The sequence below is a fragment of the Hordeum vulgare genome, chromosome 2H (genome assembly GCF_904849725.1).
Source record: "Hordeum vulgare subsp. vulgare chromosome 2H, MorexV3_pseudomolecules_assembly, whole genome shotgun sequence".
Classification (NCBI taxonomy): Eukaryota; Viridiplantae; Streptophyta; class Magnoliopsida; order Poales; family Poaceae; genus Hordeum; species Hordeum vulgare.
The window spans coordinates 183,794,929-183,809,859 of NC_058519.1; positions in this window are offsets into that span (position 1 = coordinate 183,794,929).

The following is a 14,931-nucleotide window of genomic DNA, read 5'->3' on the forward strand; positions in this document are numbered from 1 at the left end:
CGTACGGAAACTCGTCTTTTACAAAGGGATTTCATTTTTTGAACTTATTTGAACTCCATAGTTTTTCTGTGTTCAAAATGCGCCGTTCAAAGCCACATCATCAATTTACAACCCTTTCTGACTTCATTTGTTATTTTTCATGCATTTAGTGATTATTTTGAGTTATAAGACCATGAAATTGAAAAGCATTTGAAATGAACTCTGAAAAGGTTCCAAGTTGGCATGGTATCATCATTTCACCCACATAGCATGTGCGAGTAAGTTGAGAGGGTTACGGCAAAAATTGGATGCACTTCGTGTACAAAACGGACAATCTGTTTCGAAGTATCAAGGTTTCATATGGAAACTCGTCTATTACAAAGGGATTTCATTTTTTTGAACTTATTTGAACTCCATAGTTTTTCTGTGTTCAAAATACACCATTCAAAGCCACATCATCAATTTACAACCCTTTCTGACTTCATTTGTTATTTTTCATGCATTTAATGATTATTTTGAGCTATAAGACCATGAAATTGAAAAGCATTTCAAATGAACTCTGAAATGGTTCCAAGGTTGCATGGTATCATCATTTCACCCACATAGCATGTGCGAGAATGTTGAGAGGGTTACGACAAAAACTGGATGCACTTCGTGTACAAAACGGACAATCTCTTTCGAAGTATCAAGGTTTCATACGGAAACTCGTCTGTTACAAGGGGATTTCATTTTTTTGAACTTATTTGAACTCCATAGTTTTTGTGTGTTCAAAATGCACCATTCTAATCCACATCATCAATTTACAACCTTTTCTGACTTCATTTGTTATTTTTCATGCATTTAATGATTATTTTGAGCTATAAGACCATGACATTGAAAATCATTTGAAATGAACTCTGAAAAGGTTCCAAATTGGCATGGTATCATCATTTTACCCACATAGCATGTGCGAGAAAGTTGAGAGGGTTACGACAAAAACTGGATGCACTTCGTGTACAAAACGGACAATCTCTTTCGAAGTATCAAGGTTTCATACGGAAACTCGTCTGTTACAAAGGGATTTCATTTTTTTGAACTTATTTGAACTCCATAGTTTTTCTGTGTTCAAGATGCACCATTCAAAGCCACATCATCAATTTACAACCCTTTCTGACTTTATTTGTTATTTTTCATGCATTTAATGATTATTTTGAGCTATAAGACCATGACATTGAAAAGCATTTGAAATGAAGTTTGAGAAGGTTCCAAATTGGCATGGTATCATGATTTCACCCACATAGCATGTGCGAGAAAGTTGAGAGGGTTACGCCAAAAACTGGATGCACTTCGTGTACAAAACGGACAATCTCTTTCGAAGTATCACGGTTTCATACGAAACTCGTCTGTTACAAAGGGATTTCATTTTTTTGAACTTTTTTGAACTCCATAGTTTTTTTGTGTTCAAAATGCACCATTCAAAGCCACATCATCAATTTACAACCCTTTCTGACTTCATTTGTTATTTTTCATGCATTTAATGATTATTTTGAGTTATAAGACCATGAAATTGAAACGCATTTGAAATGAACTCTGAAAAGGTTCCAAGTTGGCATGGTATCATCAATTCACCCACATAGCATGCCGAGAAAGTTGAGAGTGTTACCGCAAAAACTGGATGCACTTCTTGTACAAAAAGGACAATTCGTATGAGGGTTTCGTACGGAAACTCGTCTTTTACAAAGGGATTTCATTTTTTGAACTTATTTGAACTCCATAGTTTTTCTGTGTTCAAAATGCGCCATTCAAAGCCACATCATCAATTTACAACCCTTTCTGACTTCATTTGTTATTTTTCATGCATTTAGTGATTATTTTGAGTTATAAGACCATGAAATTGAAAAGCATTTGAAATGAACTCTGAAAAGGTTCCAAGTTGGCATGGTATCATCATTTCACCCACATAGCATGTGCGAGTAAGTTGAGAGGGTTACGGCAAAAATTGGATGCACTTCGTGTACAAAACGGACAATCTCTTTCGAAGTATCAAGGTTTCATATGGAAACTCGTCTATTACAAAGGGATTTCATTTTTTCGAACTAATTTGAACTCCATAGTTTTTCTGTGTTCAAAATACACCATTCAAAGCCACATCATCAATTTACAACCCTTTCTGACTTCATTTGTTATTTTTCATGCATTTAATGATTATTTTGAGCTATAAGACCATGAAATTGAAAAGCATTTCAAATGAACTCTGAAATGGTTCCAAGGTTGCATGGTATCATCATTTCACCCACATAGCATGTGCGAGAAAGTTGAGAGGGTTACGACAAAAACTGGATGCACTTCGTGTACAAAACGGACAATCTCTTTCGAAGTATCAAGGTTTCATACGAAAACTCGTCTGTTACAAGGGGATTTCATTTTTTTGAACTTATTTGAACTCCATAGTTTTTCTGTGTTCAAAATGCACCATTCAAATCCACATCATCAATTTACAACCCTTTCTGACTTCATTTGTTATTTTTCATGCATTTAATGATTATTTTGAGCTATAAGACCATGACATTGAAAATCATTTGAAATGAACTCTGAAAAGGTTCCAAATTGGCATGGTATCATCATTTTACCCACATAGCATGTGCGAGAAAGTTGAGAGGGTTACGACAAAAACTGGATGCACTTCGTGTACAAAACGGACAATCTCTTTCGAAGTATCAAGGTTTCATACGGAAACTCGTCTGTTACAAAGGGATTTCATTTTTTTGAACTTATTTGAACTCCATAGTTTTTCTGTGTTCAAGATGCACCATTCAAAGCCACATCATCAATTTACAACCCTTTCTGACTTTATTTGTTATTTTTCATGCATTTAATGATTATTTTGAGCTATAAGACCATGACATTGAAAAGCATTTGAAATGAAGTTTGAGAAGGTTCCAAATTGGCATGGTATCATGATTTCACCCACATAGCATGTGCGAGAAAGTTGAGAGGGTTACGCCAAAAACTGGATGCACTTCGTGTACAAAACGGACAATCTCTTTCGAAGTATCACGGTTTCATACGAAACTCGTCTGTTACAAAGGGATTTCATTTTTTTGAACTTTTTTGAACTCCATAGTTTTTTTGTGTTCAAAATGCACCATTCAAAGCCACATCATCAATTTACAACCCTTTCTGACTTCATTTGTTATTTTTCATGCATTTAATGATTATTTTGAGTTATAAGACCATGAAATTGAAACGCATTTGAAATGAACTCTGAAAAGGTTCCAAGTTGGCATGGTATCATCAATTCACCCACATAGCATGCCGAGAAAGTTGAGAGTGTTACCGCAAAAACTGGATGCACTTCTTGTACAAAAAGGACAATTCGTATGAGGGTTTCGTACGGAAACTCGTCTTTTACAAAGGGATTTCATTTTTTGAACTTATTTGAACTCCATAGTTTTTCTGTGTTCAAAATGCGCCATTCAAAGCCACATCATCAATTTACAACCCTTTCTGACTTCATTTGTTATTTTTCATGCATTTAGTGATTATTTTGAGTTATATGACCATGAAATTGAAAAGCATTTGAAATGAACTCTGAAAAGGTTCCAAGTTGGCATGGTATCATCATTTCACCCACATAGCATGTGCGAGTAAGTTGAGAGGGTTACGGCAAAAATTGGATGCAGTTCGTGTACAAAACGGACAATCTCTTTCGAAGTATCAAGGTTTCATATGGAAACTCGTCTATTACAAAGGGATTTCATTTTTTTGAACTTATTTGAACTCCATAGTTTTTCTGTGTTCAAAATACACCATTAATTCAAAGCCACATCATCAATTTACAACCCTTTCTGACTTCATTTGTTATTTTTCATGCATTTAATGATTATTTTGAGCTATAAGACCATGAAATTGAAAAGCATTTCAAATGAACTCTGAAAAGGTTCCAAGGTTGCATGGTATCATCATTTCACCCACATAGCATGTGTGAGAAAGTTGAGTGGGTTACGACAAAAACTGGATGCACTTCGTGTAGAAAACGGACAATCTCTTTCGAAGTATCAAGGTTTCATAAGGAAACTCGTCTGTTACAAGGGGATTTCATTTTTTTGAACTTATTTGAACTCCATAGTTTTTCTGTGTTCAAAATGCACCATTCAAATCCACATCATCAATTTATAACCCTTTCTGACTTCATTTGTTATTTTTCATGCATTTAATGATTATTTTGAGCTATAAGACCATGACATTGAAAATCATTTGAAATGAACTCTCAAAAGGTTCCAAATTGGCATGGTATCATGATTTCACCCACATAGCATGTGCGAGAAAGTTAAGAGGGTTATGGCAAAAACTGGATGCACTTCGTGTACAAAACGGACAATCTCTTTCGAAGTATCACGGTTTCATACGGAAACTCGTCTGTTACAAAGGGATTTCATTTTTTTGAACTTACTTGAAGTCCATAGTTTTTTTGTGTTCAAAAAGCACCATTCAAAGCCACATCATCAATTTACAACGCTTTCTGACTTCATTTGTTATTTTTCATGCATTTACTGATTATTTTGAGCTATAAGTCAATGAAATTGAAAAGCATTTCAAATGAATCCTGAAAAGGTTCCAAGTTGGCATGGTATCATCAATTTAGCCACATAGCATGTACGAGAAAGTTCAGAGGGTTACGGCAAAAACTGGATGCACTTCGTGTACAAAATGGACAATCTCTTTCGAAGTATGAAGGTTTCATACAGAAACTCGTCTGTTACAAAGGGATTTCATTTTTTGGAACTTATTTGAACTCCATAGTTTTTCTGTGTTCAAAATGCACCATTCAAAGCCACATCATCAATTTACAACCCTTGCTGACTTCATTTGTTATTTTCATGCATTTAATGATTATTTTGAACTATAAGACCATGAAATTGAAAAGCATTTGAAATGAACTCTGAAAAGGTTCCAAGTTGGCATAGTATCAAAATTTCACCCACATAGCATGTGCGAGAATGTTGAGAGGGTTATGGCAAAAACTGGATGCACTTCGTGTACAAAACGGACAATCTATTTCGATGTATTAGGGTTTCATACGGAAACTCGTCTGTTACAAAGGGATTTCATTTTTTTGAACTTATTTGAACTCCATAGTTTTTTTGTGTTCAAAATGCACCATTCAACGCCACATCATCAATTTACAACCCTTTCTGACTTCATTTATTATTTTACATGCATTTACTAATTATTTTGAGCTATAAGACCATGAAATTGAAAAGCATTTGAAATGAACTCTGAAAAGGTTCCAAGGTGGCATGGTATCATCATTTCACCCACATAGCATGTGCGAGAAAGTTGAGTGGGTTACGGCAAAAACTGGATGCTCTTCGTGTTCAAAACGGAAAATCTCTTTCGAAGTATGAGGGTTTCATACGGAAACTCGTCTGTTACAAACGGATTTCAGTTTTTTGAACTTATTTGAACTCAATAGTTTTTCTATGTTCAAAATGCAGCATTCAAAGCCACATCATGAATTTACAACCCTTTTTGACTTCATTTGTTATTTTTCATGTATTTACTGATTATTATGACCTATAAGACCATGACATTGAAAAGCATTTGAAATGACCTCTGAAAAGGTTCCAAGTTGGCATGGTATCATCATTTCACCCACATAGCATGTGCGAGAGAGTTGAGAGGGTTACGGCAAAAACTGGATGCACTTCGTGTACAAAACGGACGTCTCTTTCGAAGTATCAGGGTTTCATACGGAAACTCGTCTCTTACAAAGGGATTTCATTTTTTGAACTTATTTGAACTCCATAGTTTTTCTGTGTTCAAAATGCGCCATTCAAAGCCACATCATCAATTTACAACCCTTTTTGACTTCATTTGTTATTTTTCATGCATTTAGTGATTATTTTGAGTTATAAGACCATGAAATTGAAAAGCATTTGAAATGAACTCTGAAAAGGTTCCAAGTTGGCATGGTATCATCATTACACCCACATAGCATGTGCGAGTAAGTTGAGAGGGTTACGGCAAAAATTGGATGCACTTCGTGTACAAAACGGACAATCTCTTTCGAAGTATCAAGGTTTCATATGGAAACTCGTCTATTACAAAGGGATTTCATTTTTTTGAACTTATTTGAACTCCATTATTTTTCTGTGTTCAAAATACACCATTCAAAGCCACATCATCAATTTATAACCCTTTCTGACTTCATTTGTTATTTTTCATGCATTTAATGATTATTTTGAGCTATAAGACCATGAAATTGAAAAACATTTCAAATGAACTCTGAAAAGGTTCCAAGGTTGCATGGTATCATCATTTCACCCACATAGCATGCGCGAGAAAGTTGAGAGGGTTACGGCAAAAACTGGATGCACTTCGTGTACAAAACGGACAATCTCTTTCGAAGTATCAAGGTTTCATACGGAAACTCGTCTGTTACAAGGGGATTTCATTTTTTTGAACTTATTTGAACTCCATAGTTTTTCTGTGTTCAAAATGCACCATTCAAATCCACATCATCAATTTACAACTCTTTCTGACTTCATTTGTTAGTTTTCATGCATTTAATGATTATTTTGAGCTATAAGACCATGACATTGAAAATCATTTGAAATGAACTCTGAAAAGGTTCCAAATTGGCATGGTATCATGATTTCACCCACATAGCATGTGCGAGAAAGTTAAGAGGGTTATGGCAAAAACTGGATGCACTTCGTGTACAAAACGGACAATCTCTTTCGAAGTATCACGGTTTCATACGGAAACTCGTCTGTTACAAAGGGATTTCATTTTTTTGAACTTACTTGAAGTCCATAGTTTTTTTGTGTTCAAAAAGCACCATTCAAAGCCACATCATCAATTTACAACGCTTTCTGACTTCATTTGTTATTTTTCATGCATTTACTGATTATTTTGAGCTATAAGTCAATGAAATTGAAAAGCATTTCAAATGAATCCTGAAAAGGTTACAAGTTGGCATGGTATCATCAATTCGGCCACATAGCATGTGCGAGAAAGTTCAGAGGGTTACGGCAAAAACTAGATGCACTTCGTGTACAAAATGGACAATCTCTTTCGAAGTATCAAGGTTTCATACAGAAACTCGTCTGTTACAAAGGGATTTCATTTTTTTGAACTTATTTGAACTCCATAGTTTTTCTGTGTTCAAAATGCACCACTCAAAGCCACATCATCAATTTACAACCCTTGCTGACTTCATTTGTTATTTTTCATGCATTTAATGATTATTTTGAACTATAAGACCATGAAATTGAAAAGCATTTGAAATGAACTCTGAAAAGGTTCCAAGTTGGGATGGTATCATAATTTCACCCACATAGCATGTGCGAGAATGTTGAGAGGGTTATGGCAAAAACTGGATGCACTTCGTGTACAAAACGGACAATCTCTTTCGAAGTATCACGGTTTCATACGGAAACTCGTCTGTTACAAAGGGATTTCATTTTTTTGAACTTACTTGAAGTCCATAGTTTTTTTGTGTTCAAAAAGCACCATTCAAAGCCACATCATCAATTTACAACGCTTTCTGACTTCATTTGTTATTTTCCTTGCATTTACTGATTATTTTGAGCTATAAGTCAATGAAATTGAAAAGCATTTCAAATGAATCCTGAAAAGGTTACAAGTTGGCATGGTATCATCAATTCAGCCACATAGCATGTGCGAGAAAGTTCAGAGGGTTACGGCAAAAACTAGATGCACTTCGTGTACAAAATGGACAATCTCTTTCGAAGTATCAAGGTTTCATACAGAAACTCGTCTGTTACAAAGGGATTTCATTTTTTTGAACTTATTTGAACTCCATAGTTTTTCTGTGTTCAAAATGCACCACTCAAAGCCACATCATCAATTTACAACCCTTGCTGACTTCATTTGTTATTTTCATGCATTTAATGATTATTTTGAAATATAAGACCATGAAATTGAAAAGCATTTGAAATGAACTCTGAAAAGGTTCCAAGTTGGCATGGTATCATAATTTCACCCACATAGCATGTGCGAGAATGTTGAGAGGGTTATGGCAAAAACTGGATGCACTTCGTGTACAAAACGGACGATCTATTTCGATGTATTAGGGTTTCATACGGAAACTCGTCTGTTACAAAGGGATTTCATTTTTTTGAACTTATTTGAACTCCATAGTTTTTTTGTGTTCAAAATGCACCATTCAAAGCCACATCATCAATTTACAACCCTTTCTGACTTCATTTATTATTTGACATGCATTTACTAATTATTTTGAGCTATAAGACCATGAAATTGAAAAGCATTTGAAATGAACTCTGAAAAGGTTCCAAGGTGGCATGGTATCATCATTTCACCCACATAGCATGTGCGAGAAAGTTGAGAGGGTTACGGCAAAAACTGGATGCTCTTCGTGTTCAAAACGGAAAATGTCTTTCGAAGTATGAGGGTTTCATACGGAAACTCGTCTGTTACAAACGGATTTCATTTTTTTGAACTTATTTGAACTCAATAGTTTTTCTGTGTTCAAAATGCGCCATTCAAAGCCACATCATCAATTTACAACCCTTTCTGACTTCATTTGTTCTTTTTCATGTATTTACTGATTATTATGACCTATAAGACCATGACATTGAAAAGCATTTGAAATGAACTCTGAAAAGGTTCCAAGTTGGCATGGTATCATAATTTCACCCACATAGCATGTGCGAGAGAGTTGAGAGGGTTACGGCAAAAACTGGATGCACTTCGTGTACAAAACGGACGATCTCTTTCGAAGTATCAGGGTTTCATACGGAAACTCATCTCTTACAAAGGGATTTCATTTTTTTGAACTTATTTGAACTCCATAGTTTTTCTGTGTTCAAAATGCACCATTCAAAGCCACATCATCAATTTACAACCCTTTTTGACTTCATTTGTTATTTTTCATGCATTTGCTGATTATTATGAGCTATAAGACCATGAAATTGAAAAGAATTTGAAATGAACTCTTAAAAGGTTCCAAGTTGGCATGGTATCATCATTTCACCCACAACATACAACTATGTAAAACATTTAAATGCAACAACAAACGCGATCAAAATCGCAAGTAAGGGAACAATTGACCCAACAGCATAACGATACCAAGCCTCTTTATCAATGGCATATTTTCTAATATTCCTAATCTTCAAGCGTATTTCATCCATCTTCAAGCGCATTGCATCCATCTTCAACCGCATCCCATCGATCTTGATCTTGCGATCGTCAATGACCTCGGCAACATGCAACTCCATTTCCATATTCTTATCCTCAATTATTTTCAATTTTTCCTTCAAGTATTTGTTTTCTTTTTTAACCAAAGTTAACTTCTCGAGAAGCATTTCTAGGTGGGTTGAAATTTCGGGTTTACATACCTCCTAGATTAAAAATATATGTCACGTTGGTCATCATAATTGTCATCAATAATAAATGAACCAAATAGTTATGAAAATATAATATATACCACATGTGAATCATAGACAGGACGAGGGCCGACGGGGGCGGATACCAAAACCATCGCACTATATAATAACAAGGAATAATAAAAGTAAGAAAGTTAGACAAGTATCTATCTGAAGTCAGATTTTTTTTTCTTTCAGAAAGAAGATAAGAACAAGAGGCTCACCAAGGTGGTGCCAGAGACGAGATCGGCGCGGGCGATCGACGGCGGTGAAGATGGGGCGGGGACGGGGCGTGACGGACCGCTAAATCTAGACAAGTCTCGTTCAAAATGGAGCTCGGAGGTCGAGTTTCGAGAGGAGAAAGCTTAATTAGTGTGGCTCGGGCATCTCATCGAACACCTCATGTGCATAGGAGGTGAACTAGAGCACCCAAATGCGCTCCCCTCACCGGTCGACAAAAACAGAGGACAGTGGAGTGCTCTACCGCGACGGTGGGTATATATGTAGGCAAGTTATTTGTCCCGGTTCGGGGCATGAACCGGGACTAAAGGTTGTGGGCCAGCAGCGAGGACCATTGGTCCCGGTTCGTGGCTCGAACCGGGACAAATGGTTCCACACAAACTGGGACCAATGCCCGCGAGGCCCCGGCCGGCCCCCTAGGCTCACGAACCGGGTCTAATACCCCCCATTGGTCCCGGTTCTTGAAGAACAGGGACTAATGGGCTGGCCGGTAGCCCTGTTTTCGACAAGTGGCATAAGAAGGTGTGTGTGATACCGAGCAAGCAGTTCATTCATTATAATTGTGGGAAGACCAATAATAACCCAAATGATACATCCTGACAAGTTGTGTGTCTTGTGGGCAAACGGTTGCTGCGAAACAATTGTATGTGATGTGATGTGCTATGTTTGCACAACACCTATGTAGTGTCTATAGAAAACCAACATTGTTGCATAACCAAATTGAACATCCAATTACATAAGTGACTACACAAGACATGTACATTCCTTAATATAAATTTACAAGAAGTAGACGATCACCAAATCATGTTGTTCTTCTCACGACGGTTGTCGCAACTTCTCTGCTTGTCCCTCGCATATGTAGAAAGGAGGCACTTCCTGATGTCAATGATCCTCCTGTACATCTCATAGCTCGTGTATGCATCCTTGGCCGTGTACTTGATGTGTTCTTCATGCAGTTTGTTCACCCAGGCCTTATGCCACATAAACTTGTCCTTATCGCACTCAGCCTTCATGTCTCTATAGTAGGGGTCAATGATGGCCATGGCAAGGTCAATCAGGGAGTCCTTCTGTTTCTTCTTCTTGTCGCCCAGACCATGTGTTGACCTTGGATGTTGACAATATTCTGGAAGGACAAGCCCGAAGTCTTGAGCACCTTTAGATCATTGGTGGTGTCCACTGTTGCGAACCTGTAGTCGGGCTATTGTCAAACATGGCGAAATGCTAGCAAGGCTTAGTGGCGAGGCAATAGTGGTAGATGAGCACATGATGGACCATGCAGAACTCTATGCGAAATTCATCTTCTTCAATCAATACACCAAAGCAGCAGTAAGGTTTTATGCTTCACAACTGCCTAAACCTGCGTATAACTCCCCGAGTCTCATCATCATGCTACCTCATACTTTCTGATCTTTGTGCCACGCGACCTCCACGCCAAACCACAAAGGGGCCAAAGGTCCCATAGCTGATCGAGTGCACACATCTGCACAGACATATTGTTAGGTGCTACACAAAAGTTTTTTAACCCCTTTCCACGACGTAGTTCCAAACAACCGCCTTGTATGCGTGGGTGATAGGGGGTGATGGGGTTATAGTCCTAGGGTAGGGTCATAGGCCTGCCCTATAGGTCCTACCCAAATACTACCCTTCATAGAGGACAAGGCCCTTAGACAGCTCCGACTGAACTAAGGACTCCCCCATCATCCAGTCGGTGACGACCACTCGGAGCGTATTTGACGTACCGGCTGGATTCCACTCTGTACATCGTAACCTCCCAGGAGGGCAACGGTCATACGTTTTCGTACACCATTATTAACATTTAAGGCGTACGTTACCTGTAACGTAGGCATTTATTCGCCACTATTCCACCCCTGTCCACCGGGCCATTATGAAGGGCAGCGCACTCTATATAAGCCGCCCTTCCCCACTAGTGCAGGGGTTGGCCCTTACTGTAATCCTATATTCCACTCGACACTAAGCTCCCAAGAGCACTGAGACGTAGGGCTTTTACCTCCATCGTAGAGGTGCCTGAACTCATACAACCTCTCCGTAGCTATGTCTCTGCCCATACTTTTGTACCCTACACATCTACTGTTAGACTTATACCCACGACAGTTGGCGCCCACCTTGGGGCAGGCGTCTAAGCGACTTCCGACGAGTTTGCTACTTCATCTTTTCATCATGTCATCCGGCGGAGATTTGTGCATGGGTCATGAGATCGTCTTCAGCTCACTCTCCTTCGTTGTCGATGATTCGGCATGGCTTCGGGATGCGCCTCTCGATGTCGAGGCGCTCCCCAATCGCGGGGCTACGCACTTCCGTGCCGGTTCCCGTGGCGTCCTTCTTCTCCAGCAATCGGCCCCGGTGTCGATCCTCGCCCCCGTCACGCACCGCAACAAGCGGTCCCGCCGTCCGCGGCTCCAGCGTTGGGTACGACATGCCCAGGCGCGACAGAACGCGTCCTCTCAAGTGGCGGTCCTCGAGTCGGTAGTGGTCGCGCCGCCGTCCTAGTGCTTAGACTCAGTTCTGACTGAGTTACCCTTCGAGTACTTGGGTCGCTGGCCCGCAACCAAAGTTCTCATGGCCGATTCCCACGAAAGTCCCCTCCGAACTGGTCGGAACGAGCATGAGGTCGGCGAATCATCCGGCGCTCGTCGTCAAAACCACCGTTCTGCCAGTCGACGCACTTGCCAGAGCAACGTCGAGGTGTTCCGCACACCCGTCCTCAACCTGGCTGCCGCTACCAAGATAGCTGATTCCCTCCAACCGACTGATTCATAGGCTGGTAGAGGGATCGAGCAGATCCGCGCCCTGTTGCATACGGCGCAACAACAGAATTCGGCGGTCTCCCAGTTGCACTACAAGATCCACAACAGTTCTGTTCACGCGAACATGCATCGATCGGTATTCAGCCTCGACTCTCATCAGCGACGCACAGGGGGCAGCCGTTCCAGGAATCACGAAGATCGTCGCCGTTCACGCACCCCTCTGCAGGGTGGGCCTTACGGGCCCCAGCATCACGATGATCGGCGTTCAGTCGGTGTCGCGTATGATCCAAGGCCCGATGCAAGAAGGTACATCGCCCAGAGGAAGGTCAACAGGAGTCGAGCCCACCGTGATGGTCACGATAGAGACCGTCCGAGTGGAAGCAAGACCATCGTCTCTGGTCCCGAGTGCTTCAGTCGGGCCATCCGTTCAACTGACATCCCTCCCAACTTCCGATTGGCGACGGGAATCAGCAAGTTCACAGGAGAGTCCAAGCTAGAAACGTGGCTGGACGACTACAGAGTGGCGGTCCAGATCGGTGGCGGAGATGACGAGGTCGCCATGAAACATCTCCCCCTGATGGTCGACGGCTCGGCACGAGCGTGGCTGAACCAGTTGGCTCCGTCAAGCATCTAGAGCTGGGCAGATCTGTCCCGAGTCTTCATCAGGACCTTCGAGGGCACGTGCAAACGCCCTGCTGGTCTCGTGGAGCTCCAGCACTGTGTCCAGAAGCCGAATGAGCCCCTGCGCGATTTCATCCAGCGCTGGACGACCCTCTACCACACGGTGGAGAACGTCACACAACACCAAGTGGTCTGCGCCTTCAAGGCAGGCGTGTGGTACAGAGATCTGTACCTGAAGTTCGGTCGGACATGCGACATTTCCATGAGCAAGATGATGGACATAGCCGCATGCTATGCAAATGGCGAGGAGGAGGACCACATACGTAGCGGCAAGCATAAGGCAATCGCCGATGGAGATGGGAACAGCAATCTGAAGCAGAAGTAGAAAGCTCCGTCCACTCCGCAGGCCGAGGCAACAGCCGTTACCAATGCCAAGTTCAAGGGCAAGGGGAAAGCTCATTACACCCCCAAGAAGAAACAGTTCGGGAATTCCATCCTAGATCAGCCATGTCCAATGCACACGAAGATAGACGAAGAAGGCAACGCCATATTCCCGAAGGACACCACCCGGCAATGTCCCCTCCTGATCCAAGGGTTCGGCGAAGGACAGCCGAGTGAAAAGGACAACAGCAGGATGATGAGGACAAGGAGGATCCGTTCCCCCAAGTCCATGCAACATTGATGATTTTTGCTGTCGTCGAAAGCAAGAGTCGACTAAAGCTGGTGAAGAGGGAGGTGAACATGGCAACCCCAACCAACCCCACGTTCCTCAAATGGTCTCAGACTGCGATCACCTTTGATCAGTCGGACCATCCAGCACACGTGCCCACCCCAGGGAGGCAAGCTCTGGTCGTCGACCCGGTGGGGGAAGGAGTCCAACTGCACAAAGTCCTCATGGACGGCGGCAGCGGCTTGAACATCATGTACGCCGACACTCTCAAGGGGATGGGCGTTCCGATGTCCAAACTTAGCGAGAGCAGCATGCAGTTCCACGGAGTCGTCCCAGGACGAAAGGCCAAGTCACTCGGCCAAATCGCGTTGGACGTCGTTTTCGGCTCCGACAAGAACTTCCGGAATGAAAAACTGACATTCGAGGTGGTGGACTTCCAGAGTGTATACCATGCGATTCTGGGCCATCCGGCGTATGCGCATTTCATTGCCCGTCCATGTTACGTGTATTTGAAGCTGAAGATGTCGGGTCCCAAAGGTGTGATCACGGTCACAGGCAATCGGCAGCGGGCCGAGGAGAGTCTGCAGCAGGGGTCGAGGATTGCTGATCAGAAGATGGCTATCCTCGAGCTGGATGAGTACAAGAAGACCGCCGACCCCGCTGACTTGATGCGGTCGAAGAAGCCAGCTTCGGAGTCCGCATTCCAGTCGGCGGGAGACACGAAGAAAGTCAGCATCCACCCGACGGACGACGCCACTGCCCCGATGAACATCTCCACCACCCTTGATCCAAAATAGGAAGCCGAGCTCATCCAATTCCTCCGTGAGAACTAGGACATTTTCGCATGGAAGCCCGCTGACATGCCAGGTGTACCCAGGGAGTTGGCTGAGCACCGACTGCATATGGATCCTACTGCTCGGCCCGTCCGAGAACGCCTGCTTCGGTCCGCCGCCCACAAAACGAAGGCAATCGGAGAGGAGGTGGCTAAACTTTTGGCAGCCAACTTCATTTGCGAGGTACACCACTCCGAGTGGCTCGCCAATGTTGTCATGGTGCCCAAGAAGGACAAGTCTCTCCGTATGTGCATCGATTTCAAGCATCTCAATAAGGTTTGCCCGAAAGATCATTTCCCGCTCCCCCGCATTGATCAAATTGTTGATTCGACTGCGGGTTGCAAGCGTTTATCATTCCGTGATGCCTATTCGGGCTATGATCAGATCCGTCTGTATGGTCCGGATGAATTAAAAATAGCCTTCATCACCCC